This window comes from Orcinus orca, chromosome 10, assembly GCF_937001465.1.
Source record: "Orcinus orca chromosome 10, mOrcOrc1.1, whole genome shotgun sequence".
Lineage (NCBI taxonomy): Eukaryota > Metazoa > Chordata > Mammalia > Artiodactyla > Delphinidae > Orcinus > Orcinus orca.
The window spans coordinates 89,860,162-89,886,714 of NC_064568.1; the positions used below are offsets into that span (position 1 = coordinate 89,860,162).

The 26,553-nt window shown below is 37.6% G+C and overlaps 1 protein-coding gene across 6 annotated transcripts in view; it reads right to left on the bottom strand.

The window, feature by feature from the left end:
* The window catches only part of CDKAL1 (CDK5 regulatory subunit associated protein 1 like 1), a 654,793-nt gene that overhangs the window by 577,221 nt on the left and 51,019 nt on the right, over positions 1-26,553 (bottom strand). The window lies entirely within an intron of this gene.

Below are 26,553 nucleotides of genomic sequence, written 5' to 3' on the forward strand. Positions count from 1 at the left end.
CAAAATAAAGTTGGAGTAGTTATACTCATATCAGATAAAATAGACTTTAAACTAAAGAATGTTACAAGAGACAAGGAAGGGCACTACATAATCAAGGGATCAATCCAAGAAGAAGATATAAGAATTACAAATATATATGCACCCAAGAGCACCTCAATACATAAGGCAACTGCTAACAGCTATAAAAGAGGAAATCGACAGTAAAACAATCATAGTAGGGGACGTTAACACCCTTCTTACACCAATGGACAGATCATCAAAAATGAAAATAAATAAGGAAAGGAAGCTTTAAATGACACAATAGACCAGATAGATTTAATTGATATTTATAGTACATTCCATCCAAAAACAGCAGATTACACTTTCTTCTCAAGTGTGCACCGAACATTCTCAACGGTAGATCACATCTTGGGTCACAAATCAAGCCACAGTAAATTTAAGAAAACTGACATCATATCAAGCATCTTCTCTGACCAAAATGCTATGAGATTAGAAATGAATTACAGGGGAAAAAAACGTAAAAAATACAAACACATGGAGGCTAAACAATACGTTACTAAATAACCAAGAGATCACTGAGGAAACCAAAAAATATCTAGAGACAAATGACAATGCAAACACGACGATCCAAAACCTATGGGACTCAGCAAAAGCAGTTCTAAGAGGGAAGTTTATAGCTATGCAAGTCTACCTCAAGAAACAAGGAAAATCTCAAATAAACAATCTAACTTTACACCTAAAGGAACTACAGAAAGAAGAACAAACAAAACCCAAAGTTAGCAGAAGGAAAGAAATCATAAAGATCAGAGCAGAAATAAATGAAGTAGAAACAAAGAAAACAACAGCAAAGACCAACAAAACTAAAAGCTGGTTCTTTGAGAAGATAAACAAAATTGATAAACCATTAGCTACACTCATCAAGAAAAAGGGAGAGAACTCAAATCAATAAAATTAGAAATGAAAAAGGAGAAGTTACAACAGACAACGCAGAAATACAAAGCATCCTAAGAGACTACTACAAGCAACTCTATGCCAATAAAATGGACAACCTGGAAGAAATGGACAAATTCTTACAAAGGTATAACCTTCTAAGACTGAACCAGGAAGAAAGAGAAAATATGAACAGACCAATCACAAGCACTGAAATTGAGACTGTGATTAAAAATCTTCCAACAAACAAAAGTCAGGACCTGATGGCTTCACAGGTGAATTCTGTCAAACATTTAGAGAAGAGCTAACACCCATTCTTCTCAAACTCTTCCAAAAAATTTCAGAGGAAGGAACACTCCCAAACTCTATCTATGAGGCCACCATCACCCTGATACCAAAACCAGACAAAGATTCTACAAAAAAAGAACATTACAGACCAATATCACTGATGAATAGAGATGCAAAAATCCTCAACAAAATACTAGCAAATAGAATCCAACAACATATTAAAAGGATCATATACCATGATCAAGTGGGATTTATCCCAGGGATGCAAGGATGCTTCAATGTACGCAAATCAATCAATGTGATAAACCATATTAACAAACTGAAGGAGAAAAACCATATGATCATCTCAATAGATGCAGAGAAAGCTTTTGACAAAATTCAACACCCATTTATGATAAAAACGCTCCAGAAAATGGGCAGAGAGGGAAACTACCTCAACATAATAAAGGCCATATACGACAAACCCACAGCAAACATCATTCTCAATGGTGAAAAACTGAAACCATTTCCTCTAAGATGAGGAACAAGACAAGGATGTCCACTCTCACCACTATTATTCAACATAGTCTTGGAAGTCCTAGCCACAGCAATCAGAGAAGAAAAAGACATAAAAGGAATCCAAATTGGAAAAGAAGAAGTAAAGCTGTCACTGTTTGCAGATGACATGATACTATACATAGAGAATCCTAAAGATGCTACCAGAAAACTACTAGAGCTAATCAATGAATTTGGTAAAGTAGCAGGATACAAAATTAATGCACAGAAATCTCTTGCATTCCTATACACTAATGATGAAAAATCAGAAAGAGAAATTAAGGAAACACTCTCGTTTACCACTGCAACAAAAAGAATAAACTACCTAGGAATAAACATACCTAAGGAGAGAAAAGACCTGTATGCAGAAAACTGTAAGGCACTGATGAAAGAAATTAAAGATGATACAAACAGATGGAGAGATATACCACGTTCTTGGATTGGAAGAATCATCATTGTGAAAATGACTCTACTACCCAAAGCAATCTACAGATTCAATGCAATCCCTATCAAACTACCAATGGCATCTTTCACAAAACTAGAACAAAAAATTTCACAATTTTATGGAAACACATAAGTCCTGGCACAGCCAAAGTAATCTTGAGAAAGAGAAAACAGAGCTGGAGGAATCGGGCTCCCTGACTTCAGACTATATTACAAACCTACAGTAATCAAGAGAGTATGGTATTGGCATAAGAACGGAAATATAGATCAATGGAACAGGATAGAAAGCCCAGAGATAAACCCATGCACATATGGTCACCTTATCTTTGAAAAAGGAGGCAAGAATATACAATGGAGAAAAGACAGCCTCTTCAATAAGTGGTGCTGGGAAAACTGGACAGCTACATGTGAAAGAATGAAATTAGAACACTCCCTAACAGCATACACCAAAATAAACTCAAAATGGATTAGAGACCTAAATGTAAGGCCAGACACTATAAAACTCTTAGAGGAAAACACAAGCAGAAAACTCTATGACAGAAATCACAGCAAGATCCTTTTTGACCCACCTCCTAGAGAAATGGAAGTAAAAACAAAAATAAACAAATGAGACCTAATGAAACTTAAAAGCTTTTGCACAGCAAAGGAAACCATAAACAATACGAAAACACAACCCTCAGAATACGAGAAAATATTTTCAAATGAAGCAACTGACAAAGGATTAATCTCCAAAATCTACAAGCAGCTCATGCAGCTCCATATCAAAAAAACAAACAACCCAGGGCTTCCCTGGTGGCACAGTGGTTGAGAGTCCACCTGCTGATGCAGGGAACATGGGTTTGTGCCCCGGTCCAGGAAGGTCCCATGTGTCGCGGAGTGGCTGGGCCCGTGAGCCATGGCCACTGAGCCTGCGCTCCGCAATGGGAGAGGCCACAACAGTGAGAGGCCTGCGTACTGCAAAAACAAAACAAACCAACAGAAAAACAAACAACCCAATCCAAAAATGGGCATAAGATCTAAATAGACATTTCTCCAAAGAAGATATACCGATTGCCAACAAACACATGAAAGGATGCTCAACATCAATAATCATTAGAGAAATGCAAATCAAAACTATAATGAGCTATCACCTCACACTGGTCAGAATGGCCATCAACAGAAAATCTACAAACAACAAATGCTGGAGAGGGTGTGGAGAAAAGGGAACCCTCTTGCATTGTTGGTGGGAATGTAAATTAATACAGCCACTATGGAGAACAGTATGGAGGTTCCTTAAAAAACTAAAAATAGAACTACCGTACGACCCAACAATCCCACTACTGGGCATATACCCTGAGAAAACCATAATTCAAAAAGACTCATGTACCAAAATGTTCACTGCAGCACTATTTACAATAGCCAGGACATGGAAGCAACCTAAGTGTCCATCGACAGATGAATGGATAAAGAAGATGTGGCACATATATACAATGGAATATTACTCAGCCATAAAAAGAAACGAAATTGAGTTATTTTTAGTGAAATGGATGGACCTAAAGTCTGTCATACAGAATGAAGTAAGTCAGAAAGAGAAAAACAAATACCGTATGCTAACACACATAAATGGAATCTAAAAAAAAAAAAAATTTCTGAAGTACCTAAGGGTAGGACAGGAATAAAGAAGCAGATGAAGAGAATGGACTTGAGGACATGGGGGGGGAGGGGGAATGGTAAGCTGGGACGAAGTGAGAGTGGCACTGACATATATATACTACCAAATGTAAAACAGACAGCTAGTGGGAAGCAGCCGCACAGCACAGGGAGAGCAACTCTGCGCTTTGTGACCACATAGAGGGGTGGGATAGGGAGGGTAGGAGGGAGACACAAGAGGGAGGGAATATGGGCATATATGTATACGTATAGCTGATTCACTTTGTTATACAGCAGAAACTAACACAACATTGTAAAGCAATTATACTCCAATTAAGATGTTAAAATAAATAAATGAAAGCCAAAAAGAAAAAAAATTCACATGTAATTATTCATAAATCTTTCCTTAAATATGGAGAAATAAGTGAAATTGATTCAGAGCCAGGTAAAAATGTCTTTGGTGCCTTAAGCACTGTATGTATTAGGTAAAAGACTTTATCATTCTGCTATTCATGCATTAACATATTTCCAACTAAAAAAGAGTAATTTGTCCCCCTCATAGTATTTTTAAGTATCTATAATTGATCCAACACTCATTCGTGATAAAAACACTCAGAAAACTAGGAACAGAAAGTATTTTCCTCAATCACATACAGAATATCTACCAAAAATTCTATAGCTAATATCACTTAAAGATGAAAGATCAAAAACCAGGCAAGGATGTCCCATCTCACCTCTCAAATACAACACAGTATTAGAGGGTCTAGACAGCACAATGAAGCAAACAAATGAGTAAAATACAAACAAATCATAAGGAGGCCTGTCTCTTTTTGCAGATAACACAATTACCTATGTAGAAAATCCCAAGAAATTTACAAAAGAAACTACGAGAACTAATAATTGAGTTCTGCATGATCACAGAATATAAAATCCACAAACAAAAATCAATTCCATTTGTATACACTAGCAACTAACAAGTGAAAAAAATCAACAAAAGGAATACCACTTATACAAGTGCTCCACGAAAATGAAATACTTTGGTGTAAATCTAAAAAAATATGTACCAGATATGTATGCTGAAAATTATAAAATTTTGTTGAAATAAATTAAAGTAGACCGAATCCCTGGAGAGACTTACCATGTTCATGGATTAAAAGACTCAGTGTAGTAAAGATGTCAATTCTCCCCAAATTGATCTGTAAGTTTAATGCAAGTTCTATCAAAATCCCAGTAAGGTTTCTGGTAGACACAGACAAACTTATCCCAAAATGTATATGGAAAAGGAAAGTCCCTAAAATAGCCAAAACAATTTTTGCAAAGGAAGAAGAAAGTAGGAGGAATTAGTCTACCCAATTTTAAGACTTCTTGTATAGCCACAGTAAACAAGACTTTTGTGACCGAGGTAGACCCTCCCAGGGAACATAAAACAGGGGCAGCAGATGGATTAACTTAGGAACTTAATCCACTGCCAGAACAGGAAGTCTTCAGCATCTTCCATAGTATGGTGTTTTTGTGGACCAGGGACTACTTTGAGTTGTTAATTCTCCCCCTTCTTCCTAAGTGGGAGGATTCATTAAAGTTATCTTGTTCCTTTATCCACTGAAGTTCTGGGTGTACAAGGAACACAGATTTTCTCTTTTAGCTTTAGGTCACCAGAAGACGAGCTACAACCAGACCTGATGGAGAACAGTACCCATCAAGCAGACATCCTGGACTAAGAGGTAGATGCAATCATGGATGAGAACAGGTATCATCTACCTCAGAAACGTGGTAACTGTATTCCATGGAAAATGCATTCATAAGAAGAAGGCTATATTTTGATTTTGGCTAGCCAAAGTGATATATTTTGCAGATACTATTGGTTAACAAACCCAATACCTATTTCCAAACTCTTTCTCCCTTCCCCCATCTCTACCAGAGGCTGGAAAAGCTAAATCACACTTTCTCAGCCTTCCTTCCACTTAACGGTGGCCATGTGAATCAATTTTGGCCATAACACTTAAGGGGAAGTCTGCTGTGCTACAAGGTTTCCAAGAAGCCTTCTGGTTTCCTGATAAAATGACTAGAGATGTCCCAGGAAGGTTTTTGGTTTCCTGGTAAAAAGAGAGATGCTGCTGTCAATCCATACCCCTTCGTGGCACCTCAGACAGAAAGGTGATGCCTAGAGCAGGAGCAACCATCTTGCAACCATGAAGGAAAGGCCAAGAAACTCACAGAACAGCCCTGACACTGCTGAGCAGCTAAGTCAATGTAAGCAAGATCCCTACCTGCAAACGTCTTCTCATGTAAGAAAAATAAATCCTCATTAGTTTAAGCCACTGTTGACTAGGTGTTTTGTTACATACAATGAAAAGCACCCATATCTAAATACAAGTTACGTTATCTAATAATAAATTCTTTAAAAATATGAATAACAATTTACTATTGCATGAATACTACTACTAATAACTAATCTTTCTAAAGCCTTCTGGAGTACTTTTATAATGAATATTAATTTGATAGTATGTGTTATACATTCCCCACATATATTCACTTAGCTTCTCAGGATCTAATTTCCTTTCTTCCATTCAACATGTATCTTGAAGAGACTACTATGTGTTAAGCACTCTACCAGGTGCTGGGAAAACAAAGTGATTTAGTCAAGGCCTCTCTTTCCACCCAGCTTACTTTCTAGCAGGAAGCTTATTTGCAAAATGAGACAGATGGAAAATGATCTCTCCTAACACCAACATTTATAAAGCAATGAAGCTAGTTTCAGTGTACAACACAAGGATCAGGAAAAACAATAAAGGAAGGAGGCTTCTGAATAAGACTACTCCAACTCAGTGAGTCTAGGAGGGAAAAAAAAGTAGTAACAGTGAAGTTACAAGTTAAATAATTACAAAATAAAAGAAGCAGGAAAAAAACATACTCAATCCACATTCTCAAGCCCCACTCTGCCCAAAGTAACCGCAGCAAAGAAAACACAGATCTCAAAACAGACTTTAATGGTTGGGTAACAGGGAACACAATAAAGGCAGGTCTTGGAGACAGTGCTATGGCTTTAAGGTTAAGCCAAAAAAAAAAAAAAAAAAAAAAAAAGGCCGATATTTGTCAAACGGATGTAGAGTCTCCCAATTCCAATTTTCTAGAATCTCGCTTAATTTTTTTCACTTAACAGTCTATATTTTCTTCTACAATGATATTTTATAATCTTCACTACAACCAAATCTGTTTATGTTATGCTCTACCCAGAAGCAATGTATTGATTGTAAATGCCTTACTTCTACTTAACCTCACGGGGAAGATAGATCAAATATTACAAATCACTTAAGAGAGTTAAAATACAGAGTGCATCTAAGCCAAATATGTCTAAACACTTATTAAACTGTACCTCAGAGCAATATATTGACTTTTTACACACTACCTACATATAACTTGACTCATTAGAAAGCCCCAATTTTAGGAATTTATCATAAGTCACAAAGACATTCAAAACTTTTCAATTAATTTAGTGAAATTCACACATTTCCCTGGTGAGAACTGTGAGAAACATTCTAGACTGACATACACATCACTGGAATTCTTGTTTAACTAACCAATGCAGAAAAGGTAAAAGGATGCGTATCGACTGAACACTTTAACTTAGTTAACCAATAAATTTTCTCTAACAGCCATTTTTATATTTGATAGATAAGAGAATCCAGGTAAATAAAAGTTTTACAACATATTTAAAAGAAGTTTGCCGAAGTGGCGTAGAATGTAGAACTACTTCTAGATTACAGTTACAAAAACAGATACCAGTCATATCTATGGTTTTATTCTTACAAAATGCTTTAATAGAAATAATTTTCCTAGGAATTAACTGTCCATAATACCTTTAACCAGAATGTGTCAGTGTTTTATCTCATTGCAACCATAGCAAAGACAAATATTGTCTTTTTGAATTAAGTGTGCTAAGTATTCTAGGAAATCATGCTACTACTCAGAAAACAGATGAAGAAGAAGGTGGGAATATTTTACAAACCATAATCATAGGATCTATGCCAAAAAGCATAGAAACATTAAAGACAAAATTTTGTTTTGGGCTTCCCTGGTGGCACAGTGGTTAAGAATCCGCCTGCCAATGCAGGGGACACGGGTTCGAGCCCTGGTCCAGGAAGATCCCACATGCCGCGGAGCAACTAAGCCCGTGCACCACAACTACTGAGCCTCCACTCTAGAGCCCGCGAGGCACAACTACTGAGACTGACTGCCACAACTACTGAAGCCCGCGCGCCTAGAGCCCGCGCTCTGCAACAAGAGAAGCCATCCAATGAGAAGCCCAGGCACCACAACGAAGAGTAGCCCCCGCTCACGGCTTAGCCCACGTGCAGCAACAAAGACCCAATGCACCAAAAATAAAAATAAATTTATTTTTTTAAATAATTTAATAAAATCATTATTACAAAGAAACTATTTCTATGCTATAGCTTACTCTAATACCAGCTGTTGATGTGAATATAATAAATTCAATTAAACAAACAAAAATTCCATAAACTCTGCAGAAATACTGTACTATACAAAATTTTAAACACAGAGGCTTATGTACAAAATTTTAGTACTAAGTAATCTCATAATTTGAAATACTTTTCAAATTTTCATGTCTCAAACAAACGTATGTACACCAAGGGGGGAAGTGGCGGAGAGGGGTGGTGGTGGGATGAATTGGGAGATTGGGATTGACATATATACACTAATATGTATAAAACAGATAACTAATAAGAACCTGTTGTATAAAAAATTAAAATTTTTGGGCTTCCCTGGTGGCGCAGCGGTTGAGAATCCGCCTGCCGATGCAGGGGACACGGGTTCGTGCCCCGGTCCGGGAAGATCCCACATGCCGTGGAGCGGCTGGGCCCGTGAGCCATGGCCGCTGAGCCTGCGCGTCCGGAGCCTGTGCCCCGCAATGGGAGAGGCCACAACAGTGAGAGGCCCGCGTACCTCAAAAAAAAAAAAAAAAAAAAAAAAAAAAAAATTTTTAAATTTTAAAAAATTTTCATGTCTCTCCTTTTTTCCCCCCCACTACTCCCTTCATATGTGGAAATGGATGTTTTTAAATTAAGTGTAGCCCTCGGTTCTCATCTGAGATGATACGCAGTTTCATATGGTTTGGGGGGCTTAGGGTGGTGTTGAGTTCTTAAGAGAGCATTAAGGTGAAAAGAAGTAGGGATCCAAGTACATCAAAGGCAGGACTTTCATATTTTGTAAACAGGACAGAGCAGCAGCTGGACACCCTATTATCTGCCTAGCCTATTCCTGAGTAAGAAGATAAAAAGAAGCAACTTCAAGAGAGAGGAAAAGTCTTACAAAAACAGACAAAATACTATGAGTTTGTCCTCTTAATTGACTGATAGGGAAAAGAGGCTGTCCCCATGGGTCTCAGATCCAAATACTACTACTCCACTCCTAAAAAGTGGTCTCTACCAAGAGCTGACCAGCCCCTCATCCTAGCGTTCACCACAAACCACCTAACGCCTCCTCATAAACTTTGAAAACAAACCCCTTGAATTAGGTGGTAAACTCTCCCCAATTGCACAGGATCTAGTTTCAAGAAAAGAATTCCATAATAAGCTGCATAAAAACGGTTCTCCAATCTCCCAGAAAAAGCACAATAAACCAATGTGCCTTTTTTAAAAATGAGATATAAATAGATATAAATCAGAACTATCACTTATTCAGCACATTCTTGTGCCAGGCTCTCAGAGTTTCATATGCATAAATTCATTCAATCCCTTCAACAATTCCACGAGACAGGTACATGGTTGTCTCCACTTTACAGATGAGGAACCTGGGCTTAAGTAACTTGGCCAAGGTCACACATAGTCAAATGATAAAACAAGGATTTGAATTGAGCAATCTGGCTCCAGACTCTGTAACCTTAATCACCACTTATACGCTCCTGCTGTCAAATGTATTTAAAAGCACTTCAAAATATATCAGGAATAAAATAAGGGTCTATTACATAGCACTATCTTTTTGTCAAGCACCCTGGCTTAGAAATCAATAAAACCTCCCTATTAATTACTAACCTCCACCTTGATTTACTTTGTAAAACACATACAGCAAGCATCTTGCACATCATAAAAAAATTTTGGAATCAGTATACTACTCTTTCTGTAAATTATAGCAATAAGATTTTAACAAGATTTGAACACAACATAGCAATTTCCCTTTCCCACGGAGTTTGGGAAAGTATACTGTAAAGGATCCCATTTTAAAACCTTTAATACACTGAATAACCTAAGAGTTACAAAGTAAGTCTAAGTTGGCAGGCTGTTACATTATTATATCAAACTCCCCTGTCCATGGTCCAAATGGATCACTGCACAAACTTATTAGTTTGCTTTCTTGGCTTACAAAGTTAGCTTATGTACTGATTATCTTAAGATCTTTCAAAAATTATCATTCTTCTAAAATAAGGGTATATAATTCACTACAATGTTAAACTCTTTTTCTGTCGTTACTAAAAAACGAATGGATTTTCTTCAACAACAAAACTTGTCTGCAACTATTTGAAGAGAAGTTATGCTTTGCCCTGGAAATATACAGATTTATATTTCATTGGTCACTAATCAACAAAACACCTTTAATATACATTTTTCTTCACCAAAAAAGCCATATAAAAACAATATAGTCTCCACAAAGATGTTTAGGCACCAAACATTTTATTGAAAAAAGCCTGGCAAATGCAAGTGGTCTCCTTTCTGTTTCAGATTAGTATTAAAAAAAAAAAAAAATCAACGTGTCAGTTTCTAATGAAAATGATAGCTAATTAAGTTCTTGAAAAATTGAGAGTTGTACTAGATAACAGCTAAGATAACAATTAGATATTGCAATAGTACTTAAATGTAAATAGTAAATTTGAGGAAGCAGTAAAGCAGAGTGGAAAGGGCTTTCAAGAAAAAATGTGTTGGTCAAGGGAAAAGATGGCAAACTAACACAGACTCACTGAACCTATCTTTTTCAAATCTCAATGAATTAAACAGTAGAAATAAAATTAGCAAAGAAAAATACCACCAGTGTTCTAACCTGAAAAGGGGCCAAACTTTATAAATTTTTTTAAAATGTCATCTGGAAGCAGAGTAAACATATAAAACTGAAAACAAAATATTTCAATCATCAACTCAGAGTTATCCCTCACTCCTTTGCCCACATTATCCATCCAAAATCAAAAAGAAGTACTATAAGGGAATTCCCCAAGGGTGGTTAAGACTCCATGCTTCCAGTGCAGGGGGCATGGGTTTGATCCCTGGTCAGGGAACTAAGATCCCACATGCCACACAGCGAAAAAATAAATAAATAAATAAAAGTATGAGGATGAAAGGTGAATGGATAAAATTTCTGAATATCACAATGACAGAAATCAATTTTTATTTAAAAAAATTTCAAACATATGAGTAAGAACTTAGGAAATACAGTATCGATAAACACTGGGGGGCAGGGGAGCAACTTGAGTATAAAAAAGCTATATAACCAATGGAAGAATGAAAGTGATATAGAAATGAAGTCCTTACAGGAAACAGCTGGGAGTGAACACTGAATCCACCTAAATATAGCTAAACAACAAAGCTGAACAACAGAAAGGGTATCTGTTGTGGGACAGGATAAAATTGCCATCAACTTGTTAAATGTTTTTTTTAATTACTTTAAAAATAGGAGTTATACTAACTAGAGCTGGAGACATAGGTAAGAACTCATGTTTAACCTAATATAGATCCATATGGAAATATTTATACATATGTGTATATACATGGGTTAGTATGCACATATGCATTTCCTTGATTTGCCATCTGAGATGGTCTACAAGAAATAATAAGTACTGGCAACCAATACACCTAGCACCCCAATCTTGGTTTCTAATACCTCTCTCTAGTAAAAGGAACCAGGGTTCCCTGGAGAAATGGCTGCTTCTGGGGGTGAACAAAGAATGTTCCTCACCACCCAGTTCTACAAGGGTGAGTTGATAACCCACTGCAGCTGCTGACTGACAGTGCACCCTGGAGGAATTCAGGATGAAAAAATCAGCGTAAGGCACTCTGTGTTTTGGATAAATTAGCCCCATAGATAATTAGAAGTATACCTCAGGAAGAATTTCAATGACCCCAGATTACTGCATCTTCCCATACACAGAAACACTAAAATTATTAACTTGAGATACTCTTTTTTTTGTGGTCAGCAGTAATCTCTTACCAAGATAGATGCTTCACTGCATATATTTCCTAGCCAAAAATCATATATAAACTGGCTTCTCCCCAACCTCTTCAGAGCAGTTTCCTCAGAGCTCAATGGCTGTCTCCCAGGCTAAAGTCCTCAGCAAGACCCTGAATAAAACTTACACTCACAACTCTTATGTTTGCATCGTTCTTTAAGTCAACATAGAAATGAGGCAGAAAATATACAAATAAGCCTGGAGCACCCTGTAGTGCCAGAAAGTAGTAAAAAAAAATTTTTTTAATTAAAAAAGAAACTGATGGGGATATGTCAAAGGAACAACTGAAAAACCTCCCAATGACCAAAGTTAGAACAACTTAAGTAACAAAATTAAGTTGTATTGGATTATAACCTAAAGTATAAAATTATATCCATGCATTCACAGTGATATAAATAAATGACTGAATAAATTAATAAATGAGAAGAGACAAATCTCCTATGCAGAAAAATTCCAAATGAATTATGTAGATATTACAGTCTAAAGGAAAGGGAACGTGGGACTTCCCTGGCAGTCCAGTGGTTAAGACTTCGCCTTCTAATGCCGGGGGTGAGGGTTTGATCCCCTGGCCACATGCCTCGCGGCCAAAAAACATAAAAAAACAGAAGCAATACTGTAACAAATTCAATAAAGACTTTAAAAATGGTCCACATCCAAAAAAAAATCTTTTTTTTAATGTTGTGTATTTTATTTATTTGTTTGTTTGTTTATTTATTTATTTTTGGCTGCGTTGGGTCTTCGTTGCTGCGCGTGGGGCTTTCTCTAGTTGTGGCGAGCGGAGGCTACTCTTCACTGCGGTGCACAGGCTTCTCATTGTGGTGGCATCTCTTGTTAAGGAGCACGGGCTCTAGGCACACGGGCTTCAGTAGTTGTGGCACACGGGCTCAGTAGTTGTGGCACACGGGCTCTAGAGCACAGGCTCAGTAGTGGCGCACGGGCTTAGTTGCTCCATGGCATGTGGGATCTTCCTGCACCAGGGCTCGAACCCGTGTCCCCTGCATTGGCAGGCAGATTCTTAACCACTGCGCCACCAGGGAAGCACCCCCCACAAAAAAATTCTTTAAAAAAATTAATTAACTAAAAAAATAAAGGAAGGGGAACATAACTTCCCACTCCTCAAGTATAGGCTGCACGTAAGTGACTTCCTTCCAAAGAGCACAGTACGGAAAGGGTGGAGTACAGGGGAGTAATTTTACAGCGGAGAAACCTGACAAACACTACTTCAGGCAGCTGATCAAGGTCAACATCAATGTTCATAAATCATGTTGATATGATAGGATATGATTATATGATGTGATGAAAATGGCACTTCTGTGGTCTTCCTCTGCAAAACCCATCCTCCCGGCCTAATCATGAGAAAAACACCAGACAAATTCCAGTAGAGGGACATCCTACCATATATAATGACCAGGAGTCCTTAAAACTGTAAAGGTCTTCAATAACAAAGAGAATCTGAGAAACTGTCATAGCAAGTGGAGCCTAAGGAGACATGACAAGTAAATGTAATATGATAACCTAGGTGGCATCCTGGAACAGAAATGAAACAATAGGTAAAAACAAAGGAAATATGAATACACTATGGACTTAGTCAATAATAATGCATCAATACTGGCTCCTCAATTGTAATAAATATACCATACTAATATAAATGTTAATAATAGTGGAAACCATGGGAAAACAGGGGCCTATATATGAACTCTGTACCACATGCTCAATTTTTCTTTAAGTTTAAAACTGTCCAAAAAAATTAAGTCTGTTAAGAAAAGATATTCATCAATTTTGAAATCTGAAGTCCTCCAACCCACCCCTAACACCTATCTAAAACAGGTGTTAGAAAAGCAGGGAATATAGGTATAGTAAATCTAACTGTGCTAGTTTTCTCATCTTCATGAATTCAGTAGAAACCATCAAATGTTGAAAGGAAAGAGCTCTGGATTCAGAAATGTAGCTTTAAATCTTCACTGAATCACATACACTGCATCATACATTGCAGTGTGACAACATCGATGATACTTAACCTCTAGAGCTTCGGTTTCTTCATCTATGATATGCAGATAATATTTACTTTGTGGATTTGTTGTCAAAGTTAAAGATGATATACGAAGTTGCTACTAGGACAGATCCAGCACACTGCAGAAGCTTAACAAATGGTACAAATATTTAAATTCTTTAAGAATCTGGACTAAGAATTATTTTCAATAATTCTAAATTTAGTAGTTCTAAAAGAAGGTTATATTTATAAAAACAGAAAATTTAGCAATCTTGTTAAATATATGGTGTCTAGATAACACTTTTCCAGATTTTACCATTTGCCTCAAATAGACTGAGGAGGTTTTGTTTTTTGTTTTCCCTCAAATATAAACTATGTTTTTATATATGTGGGAAATAAGATTTTCAACCCACACTTTGTTTTATCTATTTAGCCAGCACATATGAATTAATAATAGAGATAAAAACCTACCAAAAGGAAACTGAGAAATTCTGTCTAACGTGGAAAAACTGAGTACACCTGCCATAGATAATTTGCTTACATTTTACACAAGGGAGAAAAGATTCAACCAGTTTATTCAAGTCAAATAAGAGGTGTGAGTAGCTTTCCACTAAATTATTCATTATGGGATTGTGCTATAACCTTCCCAAGTTGGCTGAACACATGTAGAAATTAAGGGGATATTTAAAAGCTTAAGGAGAATATGGAGACTTTAATTCAATCAAATGACTAGATAATAAAAACCAATGAGATAAATGAAAAAGTGCCTTATCAGATCATTTTCGGGAATTGTAGGGCTCTGGAAGACCTAACCAGTCAAATATCTATGGGACTACTAGACAGTAACAGATTATAACAAGGCATATGAAACACAATGAAACTGAAGAAAATCAAGGAACTGTAGAATTCTACAAAAAAATAAAGGAAGAATTCCTAGTCAAACTGGATATATGAATTGTGTAAATAATAACTAAATTCTATATTCATTTTATATCACTGTAAGGTATTTGGTGAACCCTGGTGACTCAGGGCTATTTGATGAAAATGGTTTATCATTTTCAAAAGAGTTTTACAGATGTACAAGAATGCGAGCCATGTTGTAAGTTTCCGAAGCTGCCTTCGGAAATAAATCTGAGGATATAACTGAATTATCAGGAACAAGCCCTATTAGGTTAGCTCAGTTTTAAGAAGATTAAAGTGAAAGGAAACATATTAGCCATGGAATCTAATCGACAAATATAACTTAAACCGAAATATATAGTTATGTAAAACATTCTGTACCCATCTGGCATCATGGAAGTGTATTTTCTCACATGAAACTGACACATCTGAAACCGAGCACTAACTTTAGTGATACAATTCTAGAATCAAATAGGACATATGCCCTGACACCCTTATTCTCAAGAACGATTTCTAGCACTAGCCTTCTATACAAGTCAGAAATAGATTAAGATGTATCTTAACTGCTTGTGTATCACTCCCCGGCTCCCACCCATACATTTGGCTATACTTAACCACTGCTTACAATTTTATTATTCATGTAGCCTACACACAGACTGCTCGTTATGTGGCCCACTAGTGAAATCAGCTGGGCACCTTTACACTAATAAAACATTTCAATACCCATGGTACACAGTGCCAGGCCCCTCCCAAAAAAAAAAAAAAAAAAAAACAGTGCAGGAGGAAAGCTTCATGATGACTCAATACTAAACAACTCAAGGGCTAATATGATGTCACCCTCTGAAGTAACTGATTACTAATAAAAGCACAGAGACACCAAATGTTAGCCCCAAATGTTTTTTCTCTTGAATTCGGAATAAAAAGTCAAATATTTAACTTATCTTTTAAAATGTGCATATTTTTGGAGGTGCATGCAGAAGTTACATACGGGTCAAATAACACAGTATCTGGGATTGCTTTAAAGTTCTCCAACAGAAACAGAAATAATGAAAGAAAGGTAAATCTTAATTATTCAATCTGTTGATAGGTAAATCTTAATTATTCAATCTGTTGATAGGTATGGGGGGTTCAATGAACTACTCCTTCTACTTGTGTGTATGTTGGAACTTTCACAATAAACAAATATAACTTTTAAATATGAAAATAAAATACAAATGCATCTACGAATTTAGTGTATGGTAAAGGTAGCATTTCAAATTAGAGGAGAAAAGATAAACGATTCAGTTAATAGTGTCAGGAGAACTGGTTAGTCATCTGGGGAGAGGGGGCATGGTTGGATCCACATGTTACAGAGAAATCAAAATATACTCCATGTAGCTCAAAGATTTAAATGTAGGAAAATGAAACCATTAAAGTCACAGCAGAGGACTTTCCTGGTGGCGCAGTGGTTAAGAATCCACCTGCCAATGCATAGGACACGGGTTCGAGCTCTGGTCCGGGAAGATTTCACATGCTGCGGAGCAACTAAGCCCGTGCACCACAACTACTGAGCCTGTGCTCTAGAGCCCGTGAGCCACAACTACTGAGCCCACATGCCACAACTACTGAAGCCCGTGCACCTAGAGCCCATGCTCCGCAACAAGAGAAGCCACCGCAATTAGAAGCCTGTGCACTACAACGAAGAGTAGACCCCACTCGCTGCAACTAAAGAAAGCTCGCGTGCAGCAACAAAGACCCAACGCAGACAAAAATAAATAAATAAATAAATTTATTTTTTTTAAAAGAAGAGATGAACCTTTAAAAAAAAGTCACAGCAGAAATGATGAGAGAATTACGATCATCATCTTGGAGTAAAAGAAAACTGGTAACGTCAACTGTATAAAAAATAATTACTTTCTTCATGGCAAAAGCAACCATAAACAACAAATACAACAAAGAGGGGACAATCTGGAAATCATATCACAAAGGATTACTTTCCCACAGAGATGGCCTACAAATTAATAAGCATCACCCAATGGAAAAATGATAAAGGGACATGGATAGGTCACAGAAAAGAAGATACAAAGAGCTCTTATGAGAAATGCAAAGACACTGAAATATCACTTTTCATTCATCAGATTAGCAAAGGAAGCAATTTGGCAGTATCTACCGAATGTCTAGAATGAAGGGTGTGGTTAAAATAATTATCCTACATCTCTAAAACAGAATACAATACTACTTCAAAAAATAAGGAAATTTCGGGCTTCCCTGGTGGCACAGTGGATGAGGATCTGCCTGCCAATGAAGGGGATACGGGTTTGAGCCCTGGTCTGGGAAGATCCCACACGCGGCAGAGCAACTAGGCCCGTGAGCCACAACTACTGAGCCTGTGCGTCTGGAGCCTGTGCTCCGCAACAAGAGAGGCCACGACAGTGAGAGGCCCGCGTACCACGATGAAGAGTGGCCCCCGCTCGCCACAACTAGAGAAAGCCCTTGCACAGAAATGAAGACCCAACACAGCCAAAAATTAATTAATTAATTAATTAATTAATTTTTTTAAATAATGAAATTTGTAATGAACTGGTAGAAAATGATCACCAAATCATATTGTTAAATGAAAAGGGTGCAAAACCATGTGTATTATATGCTAGCTTTTAGGTAAAAGGAGAAGGCAAAAAACATATGTATGTTTATATATGTGTATGTGTGATTATGTATGTACATTTATCCTTACAGTTCCACCTCCTTTACAGAGAGAAAGAGAAATTTTAATTAACACTGGATTTCTTCAGAAAGACTTATTAGTTGAAACGGATGGAGACAGTACTTTATACCCTTTTGTTCCTTTTGAATTTTGTGCCATGTGAATAAATTATCCATTCAAAAACATTTTTTTTAATATTCTAGCTCTAATCCAAAAACATGACAGTAATAGTAAACACCAGAGTCTTGGTTACATACACTATTAGTTTAAAGCTGAAATACAAAACAAATGTCTTGGTCCTGGGCCACAAAGAAAGCCTTACCTATCCAAAATATACTAATAAAAAGTTGGCCTCCTACAAATGATACTATCACTTTAAAATAATCTCTAATTTGCTCTCATTCAGACTATTAGAATTCCTCCTACATCCAAAGAGGTAGCAGGCACAATCAACTGCTCATTATATTTACTAGTCTATATTATCAAGAAACAATGCATGGTTTGCCTGCAGTCTTTCTCTACACGAAAGTAAGATGATGAAATGGTCACAACTGGAAGAAAATTATTCTGGGGTGGGTAGATGCGCATTAACATACCTTCTCAGGTTAGAAAGGAGGCAACAAAAACCAAGGCAGTTAAGTGGTTAAAAGAAAGCAATCTACAGCAAAGAAATGAGGGAAAATTCCAGAGAGGCATGAAAGATGAGCCCAGAAGTTACTGCTGATAAAATAAAGAGGTGGTCATCGGTAGCATACAAAACTAACATTGTATATGTATATATAAATTCAACAGTACATTAACAATCTGCATGAAAATGTGGAATGCTGAATACAGATTTCTTTAGGTATAATTAATGCATATATGGATATTTATTTTTATTTATTTTGGGGGGGATTTTTAAATATGCACTAAAATTAACTGTTACCGTGTATTTTTTTAGTGTATCACTGTCAAGGAAATTCCAGAAAGTACAGCAGAAAGACAAACAGAAAATAAGAAAGTAAAGTTAAAAGGCAGAGAAGTTCAGTCCACAAAGACTAACATATATAATAGGATTGCCAGAAAAAGACAAAGAAAATAAAGGTATGGAAATAAAGAATAAAATTCAAAACATTTTAGAGCTAAGACAGGAACCTTCTGTCTGACAGAGTGCTAAGTATGGTAACTCAAAAATCATCCACACCTGGAAATACCCTTCTAATATTTCACACTGAGGCTAAAGATAAGGCCCTAAATGTTTTCTAAAAAAAAAAAAGATACCTACAGGGACTTCCCTGGTGGTGCAGTGGTTAAGAATCCACATGCCAATGCAAAGGACACGGATTTCAGCCCTGGTCTGGGAAGATCCCACATGCCGTGGAGCAACTAAGCCCATGCGCCACAACTACTGAGCCCACGTGCCTACAGCCCATGCTCCGCAACAAGAGAAGCCACTGCAATGAGAAGCCCACGCACCGCAACCAAGAGTAGCCCCAGCTCGCCAGAACTAGAGAAAGTCCGTGTGCAGCAACGAATACCCAACGCAGTATTATAAATATAATAATATTTATAAGTAAATTATAATATTATTTATAATATTTTTATTAAAATAAATAATAAAATAAGAGAAAGAAAGAAAAGATACCTAGAGAGAGAAAAAAACAGATTGTCATCAGACTTCTTAACTATTAGACTGAATTCTGGAATGAAATTAGAACACGCCCTAACACCATACACAAAAATAAACTCAAAATGGATTAAAGACCTAAATGTAAGGCCAGACACTATAAAACTCTTAAAGGAAAACATAAGCAGAAAACTCTATGACAGAAATCACAGCAAGATCTTTTTTCACCCACATCCTAGAGAAATGGAAGTAAAAACAAAAATAAACAAATGGGACCTAATGAAACTTAAAAGCTTTTGCACAGCAAAGGAAACCATAAACAAGATGAAAAGACAACCCTCAGAATGGGAGAAAATATTTGCAAATGAAGCAACTGACAAAGGATTAATCTCCAAAATCTACAAGCAGCTCATGCAGCTCCATATCAAAAAAAAACAACCTAATCCAAAAATGGGCAGAAGACCTAAACAGACATTTCTTCAAAGAAGATATACGGATTGCCATCAAACACATGAAAGGATGCTCAACATCACTATCATTAGAGAAATGCGAATCAAAACTACAATGAGGTATCACCTCACATGGGTCAGAATGGCCATCATCAAACAATCTACAAACAATAAATGCTGGAGAGGGTGTGGAGATTGCACTGTTGGTGGGAATGTAAAGTGATACAGCCACTATGGAGAACAGTATGGAGGTTCCTTAAAAAACTAAAAATAGAACTACCATACGACCCAGCAATCCCATTACTGGGCATATACCCTGAGAAAACCATAATTCAAAAAAAGTCATGTACCACAACGTTCACTGCAGCTCTATTTACAATAGCCAGGACATGGAAGCAACCTAAGTGTCCATCGACACATGAATGGATAAAGAAGATGTGGCACATATATACAATGGAATATTACTCAGCCATAAAAAGAAACGAAATTGAGTTATGTGTAGTGAAATGGATGGACCTAGAGTCTGTCATACAGAGTGAAGTTAGTCAGAAAGCGAAAACCAAGTACCATATGCTAACACATATATATGGAATCTAAAAAAAAAAAAAAAAAAAAAAAGGTTCTGAAGAACCTAGGGGCAGGACAGGAATAAAGACATGGACGTAGAGAATGGACTTGAGGACACAGGGAGGGGGAAGGGTAAGCTGGGATGAAGTGAGAAAGTGTCATTGACATATATGCACTACCAGATGTAAAATAGACAGCTAGTGGGAAGCAGCCACATAGCACAGGGAGATCAGCTCGGTGCTTTGTGACCACCTAGAGGGGTGAGATAGGGAGGGTGGGAGGGAAGGAGACGCAAGAGGGAGGGGATATGGGAATATAGGTGTATGTATCGCTGATTCACTTTGTTATAAAGCAGAAATTAACACATCATTGTAAAGCAATTATACTCCAATAAAGATTTTTTAAAAAATAGACTGAATTCTAAAAGGAAAGAATGCCTCAAAGATCTGAGGGAAAATCATTTTCAGTCTAAAAAATTATGCCCATTCCAAAAAGTATGAAACATGTTCAGTCATGCTACCACAGACCTCTTCTGACACAATTATTTAAGACTGATTCTAAGTCAAAGTTGCATTTTGTTGCCATATTTCCCTACCTTTTATATTTTCTTAATTTTTGTTTTCATCATCTGGATAAGATTTACTCACAGAAGGGAGAAAGGGGGAAAGGAGGGGGAGAGAGAGGGATGGAAAACCCTAACCTGATGATTACTTATTGGTCCTTTAATGAGCCTGGGCAGGAAGGGTGGGTAAAGAGGACACCAGACAAAAACACAACCATAAGTAATTTCAAAGTCAAAACTATTAAAAAATTAATAATAATAAAACTGTTCCAAGAGCCCAGATGGAGGGAGCAAAAGAGTCACAGCACACACACTTACTGCCCCCACTGACACACAGGGCCGTGAGGAACAAACCAGTGTCCCCCCAACCCCAGCAAGGCCTGTAATGTATGCTATAGCCTCACACATGCAGTGCAAAACTTTATTTCAGAACAGAGTCATAGACATGAAAAGGAACAACTTATAAATGTCTAACAACTTTAAGAGTTATTTTACTGTACAAAAATAACTGTCCCGTCTTAAATCCTAGTCTGTGAAAAATCATTCTTATAAAGGTTTTTGCCTCATTGTGAGAACACCTTTTCCAACCCTCAGCACACTAGCTGCAATCGCAAACCACAAACATCAGTGGTTTAACAGCATTAAAAACAAAGCATATCATGCAAATCTTTTTAAATAACTTAATCAAGGGTTATTTATTTTTTATAACGCATTACCCCTTGCTAAGAGTACGTAAAGACGCTAAATCATGTTCTTTCCTGACTGGTTTCCCAAGGTAGCACTAGCTGCAATTGTTTGACTAAGCCACTTGTAAAGTACTTGACTGCAGGCAACTTCAGACATACTCTCGTTTACTCCACGTTCACAAACTAAAAAATAATTGGCTTTCTCTCTGCTGGTATGTCATAGTTTTAACAGATAGTGCCATTAAATGAGGAAGGTACGGTACTGAATACAACTAATGACTAACCATATGCCAGCAACAAAATAGTGTTTTTGTCAAGGATATAACACAATGGATTTTATTTAATTGTTTGTTTTTAGATGGAGTAAAACATAGTACAATGCAGTTATATAAACTGATACCTACTTGGAACCAGGAACAAACCTAAAAAGTACTAAAAAAAAAGAAGATCTTCAATTTCTTAAATTTTATGATTTCCTGAAGTATACAGAATATACCAAAGAAAACAAAAGTACACAATTGCCAATATCACTCTCACAATCAAACAATGAGAATTATTTTTATTAGTTCAAGAACTTTTCAACTTTGGCCACAGGGTTTAGACATTACCAGAAGCAATAATATCATTTATATGACGAGCACTAAACTTCTCCGTTCTTCAGTAACCTTCTGTCTGTCCACATGGTGATATCTACTACACATACGTTAATTTATTTCAGGAACAAGAGAACACACTCAGACTTAAAGTACTATGAGCTATCTATTAAGAGCTATCTCAGTACACCATTATTTAACATTCTTCATAATGCAATAGGCTTAAACAAAAGAATACATGCTGGCATTGCATGTATTCAACTCTATTCTTACAACCACTGCCTTCTCAAGAAAAAGCGGTAGCCACCACCCCCTGTCATAATAACTCTGTTTTTATAGTGTTATTTAACTGTGCTTCGGGATCAGATGATTTTATTTGGGAAATGGACTCTCTGAATCTTTCTTCTGTAATACCAACATTATGACTCCAAGTGTTATCTGATACAAAAATCTATCACAGATCATTTACAAGAATGCATAATTAACTGTTTAAAATATGTATTTAAAATTATGTAACTATTTCATTTAGAAATATGGCCACTTCAACAAAAGAAGTGTGGGCATTTCAACAAAAAGTACATTAGTCAGAACAGGGAAAACACAAAACCTGGGTTAGACAGGCTACTCAGTCTATACTTCCCTTTTTATGTTAATTTGGTGACCAGAAGAAACTGAGATAACCTACGAACTACTTTCAGTTCTTCAGTTTTTGCTCTTTACCCAAGGAAAAAAGTCTTCATGTATTAACTTCAGAAAAAGCAACTATGAACACACAACCCATGTGATGAAGTATAAAGAATACTTGCCTATGAGTCAAAGTTCCAGGCACAATCCCTGCTCACTTACTAGCAGTGACCTTAAGCAAACTACCTAAGCCCTTATATGCCTCAAAAATCTCCACCTTTAAAATGAGATTAATACCAAGTACCTCACAGGATTTGTCAAGAGAAAAAGATGAGATAATATATGTAAAGCACCTGGCATAGAGTAAGGCAAAAAGAATCCGAAGAAATAAAAACCTCATTTCATAAGAAGCACACCAACAGCCAGAATACCCTGCAAAACCACAGTGGGAGCCACAGGGTTTTGCCATTTTCACCCTGAACTGAAGTCGATTCTACGAAAAGTTTCGTGAAAGTTAGCTTTTTGCTCTCCCACTTCTTACTCAACTTTTCTGCAGCATGTGTGGATCAACTCCTTCAGCCTGATAAATTCAACATACCTAAAACAGATCTCAAATCAACAAGTAACAAACACAGAAATATATCGTGAAGACAAGACCTTAGGAATACTGGGCTTTAAAAGCTGCTCTTTTGATTCTTTGCTTTTTTCATCCTGCCTTTATTTACAAATAATTCTTTGTGCTCAGATAAACTCTATTCCTTCTCTATCACCTTGAAATTCTATACATTCAGCCTCCCTTCGAACACAAACCTACAGAGAAAATCAGGTCAGTCTTATCTGCTTTCTCTCTTCTCTATGTTCTACAATTTATAAAGAAAAACTCTGGACACACACAAATCTTCAATGACAATGTATCTTGCCATGATTAAGAAGTGGTTATAAATGGCTAAAAACAGGCTCCTGGGCTTCCCTGGTGGCGCAGTGGTTGAGAGTCCGCCTGCCGATGCAGGGGACACGGGTTCGTGCCCCGGTCCGGGAAGATCCCACATGCCGCGGAGCGGCTGGGCCCGTGAGCAATGGCCGCTGAGCCTGCGCGTCCGGAGCCTGTGCTCCGCGACGGGAGAGGCCACAACAGTGAGAGGCCCACGTACGGCAAAAAAAAAACAAAAAACAGCCTCCCATTATGCAGAAAGGTTTACTTTTACTTTCTAAATAATCAGTATGTTTTGTTCTGTTTAATCTTAGCCTATTAAATGTTACATGAATATGCAGTCTCAAACACTATACTAAAAGCTACCACCTGAAACAACCGAAAAAACATGCAAACTATATAAAACAATAGTTTTTAAGATACTGAACATCACACTGTGAAGGACAATGAATGACCCCTGAGAGAGGGGATACAAATGAGATGGGTTCTCAATTGCCCCAAGCTTATTGCCCTCCCAGAGTTTCCAGTCTGCGTTGTATTTGACCAAGACAGTCCAGAGGAATCCAAATTAAGAGTTAAGGGTCTGGGGAAACCAAGGTTTGCTATGATTTGCAGGACAGAGAACCTGAAAGAAGAAAGCTACAAAGCAAGAGAATTCCAGAGGTCTGCAGAAGGTGCTCTTCAAATACTCAGCTGAGTATCGAGAAGTGCAAACATGTGAGGAAACAAGCCAAATTTAGAGAAAGAACAATCTCAAAAGAATGGAGGTTAACAGTGCCCAAAGCTCACTCGGGGTTGGGAATAATGCCTGTTCTCTCCAGCCAGATGGAAAACCTTGATGATTCATGGGACACTGGGTAGAGTACACAGAAGGGTCTTGCCTCAGCAGAGCCTTTGACCAAGCATGGTCATGCTCAAGAGGATCAAACTGCTTCCAAGTAACTTAACTGGATCCCATAACAAAGCTCAAGAATATTTACAGGAATACGAAAATACCCACCTCCAACAAGGTGAAATTTACAATGTCTAGCATCTAATTAAAAACTACCAGGCATGCAAAAACTAAGAAAAATAAACCCACAATGAGGAGAAAAATCAACAAATCAAAACTGACCCAGAATTAACACAGATATTACAATTGGCAGACAGAAGCATTAAAAAGTTATTATAACTATATTATATATGTTCAAGAAATTAAGCATAGACCTGAAAAACCAAAACCAAACCAAAAAAAAAATTGAAGCTCTAGAGATTAAACTATCTCAGCAGCTCTGGGTTCTTTATCTGGCAGAGTGACTCAAACATTCATTCTTTTTATTTTTGGCTGCAACACATGGCATGCAGGATCAAGTTCACTGACCAGGGACCGAACCCACGCCCCCTGCAGTGGAAGCACCAAGTCTTAACCACTGGACCGACAGGGAAGTCCCCAAACCTTCATTCTTAAAAGATCTGAGTCATTAATCATTCTGTCCTCTTTTGGATGACATAGTTTTCCATTAACCTTTACTACTGTGAATAAAAATACTAAGAGGAACATCCCCAAAATCCCCTGGATTCCAGATTTTGTCTCCTTGACTCCCTAATATAACAGTAACCCAATTTCCCCTTGGTAATGAAGAGCGATCACTCCAGCGAGTAAGTTAGCCTCTTTTTTCACCACCTGTTGGTTCAGTGTCACAAGGACCCCAAAATGGCCAAGTAGTAACTGCATCTTCCAATTCAGTGGAGCCAGTGTTGTTTCCCCTAGTGGAAACATTCTCCCCTTGGAGACTAAGATCTCCAAAATAGCAGAGCTCAGTATTCCCAAAACAGGTAGCAAAAGTTCTACAAGTGTGTTATTAGGTATAACAGAAATGCCACTCTCACTTCAATCCTTGATTCCCAGAGCCATGAATTCTAACTATGAGAGAGACAGAACCATATAATTCAAAGTATATATTGCATCCTATAATGCAGAACCCCATCCTTTCATAGTACTGTCTCAACTGGTGCTGCAATGGAGTATTCAGTAAGCCATTCCACCTTTCAATTAGGTAAGCCACTTTCAGGTAATAGGGTATGTGGCAAAACCCGTTAATTCCAAGGACAGGAGCCTATTCTACACCTATGTTGCTGTGGAATGAATGCTCTGATCAGAAGCAATGCAACACAGAATGCCATGACAGTGGATGAAGTATTCTGTGAAGCCAGATGGTGGTGTCGGCAGAAGCATTATAGATGAAAAAGCAAATTCATATGCAGAATATGTGACTATTCCAGTGAAGATAAATCTTTGTCCTCTCCATGATACAGGAGGTCCGGTGTAATCAACCACCAGCAGATGGCTGGCTGGTTCCCTTGGAGAATGGTGCCATGTCAGAGACTCAATGGTAAACCTGCTGTTGGCAGATTAGGCGCTCAGCAATAACATTAGCCAGGTCAGCCTTGTTATGAGAAAGTCCGAACTGTTGAACCATGAACCCTCCGGTCCTGCCAAAACAGCCACTTTTTCATAGGTCAACTGAGCAAGACCCAGGGTGGCTGGAGAAAGAGGCTAACTGACATCCACAGAATACGTCGTTTTGTCCACCTCATTAGTAAGAGCCTTCTGTGCAGTAGATGCCCTTCAGTGGGCATTCGCAAGGGAAACAGGCTTCGCAGTCTGTGACTATTCAGAGTGATCCATCCACACACCTCTTCCCTAGACTTCCTTGTCACCAATCTTCAGATTCCGGTCCTTCTAGACAAAACATCAGCAACCGCCCATTAATCCATGTAGGTCTTTATCTCTGGTCATCTCCCACTCCAAACATAGCAGGCAACAAAATATACTGCTCAGTTTGCCCACTGATGCCCCTTCATCACTGTCGTTCATGGTTAGTCTTGAGTGGGGCTTTAGTGCTGCAGTATCTACTTTTGAGTGAC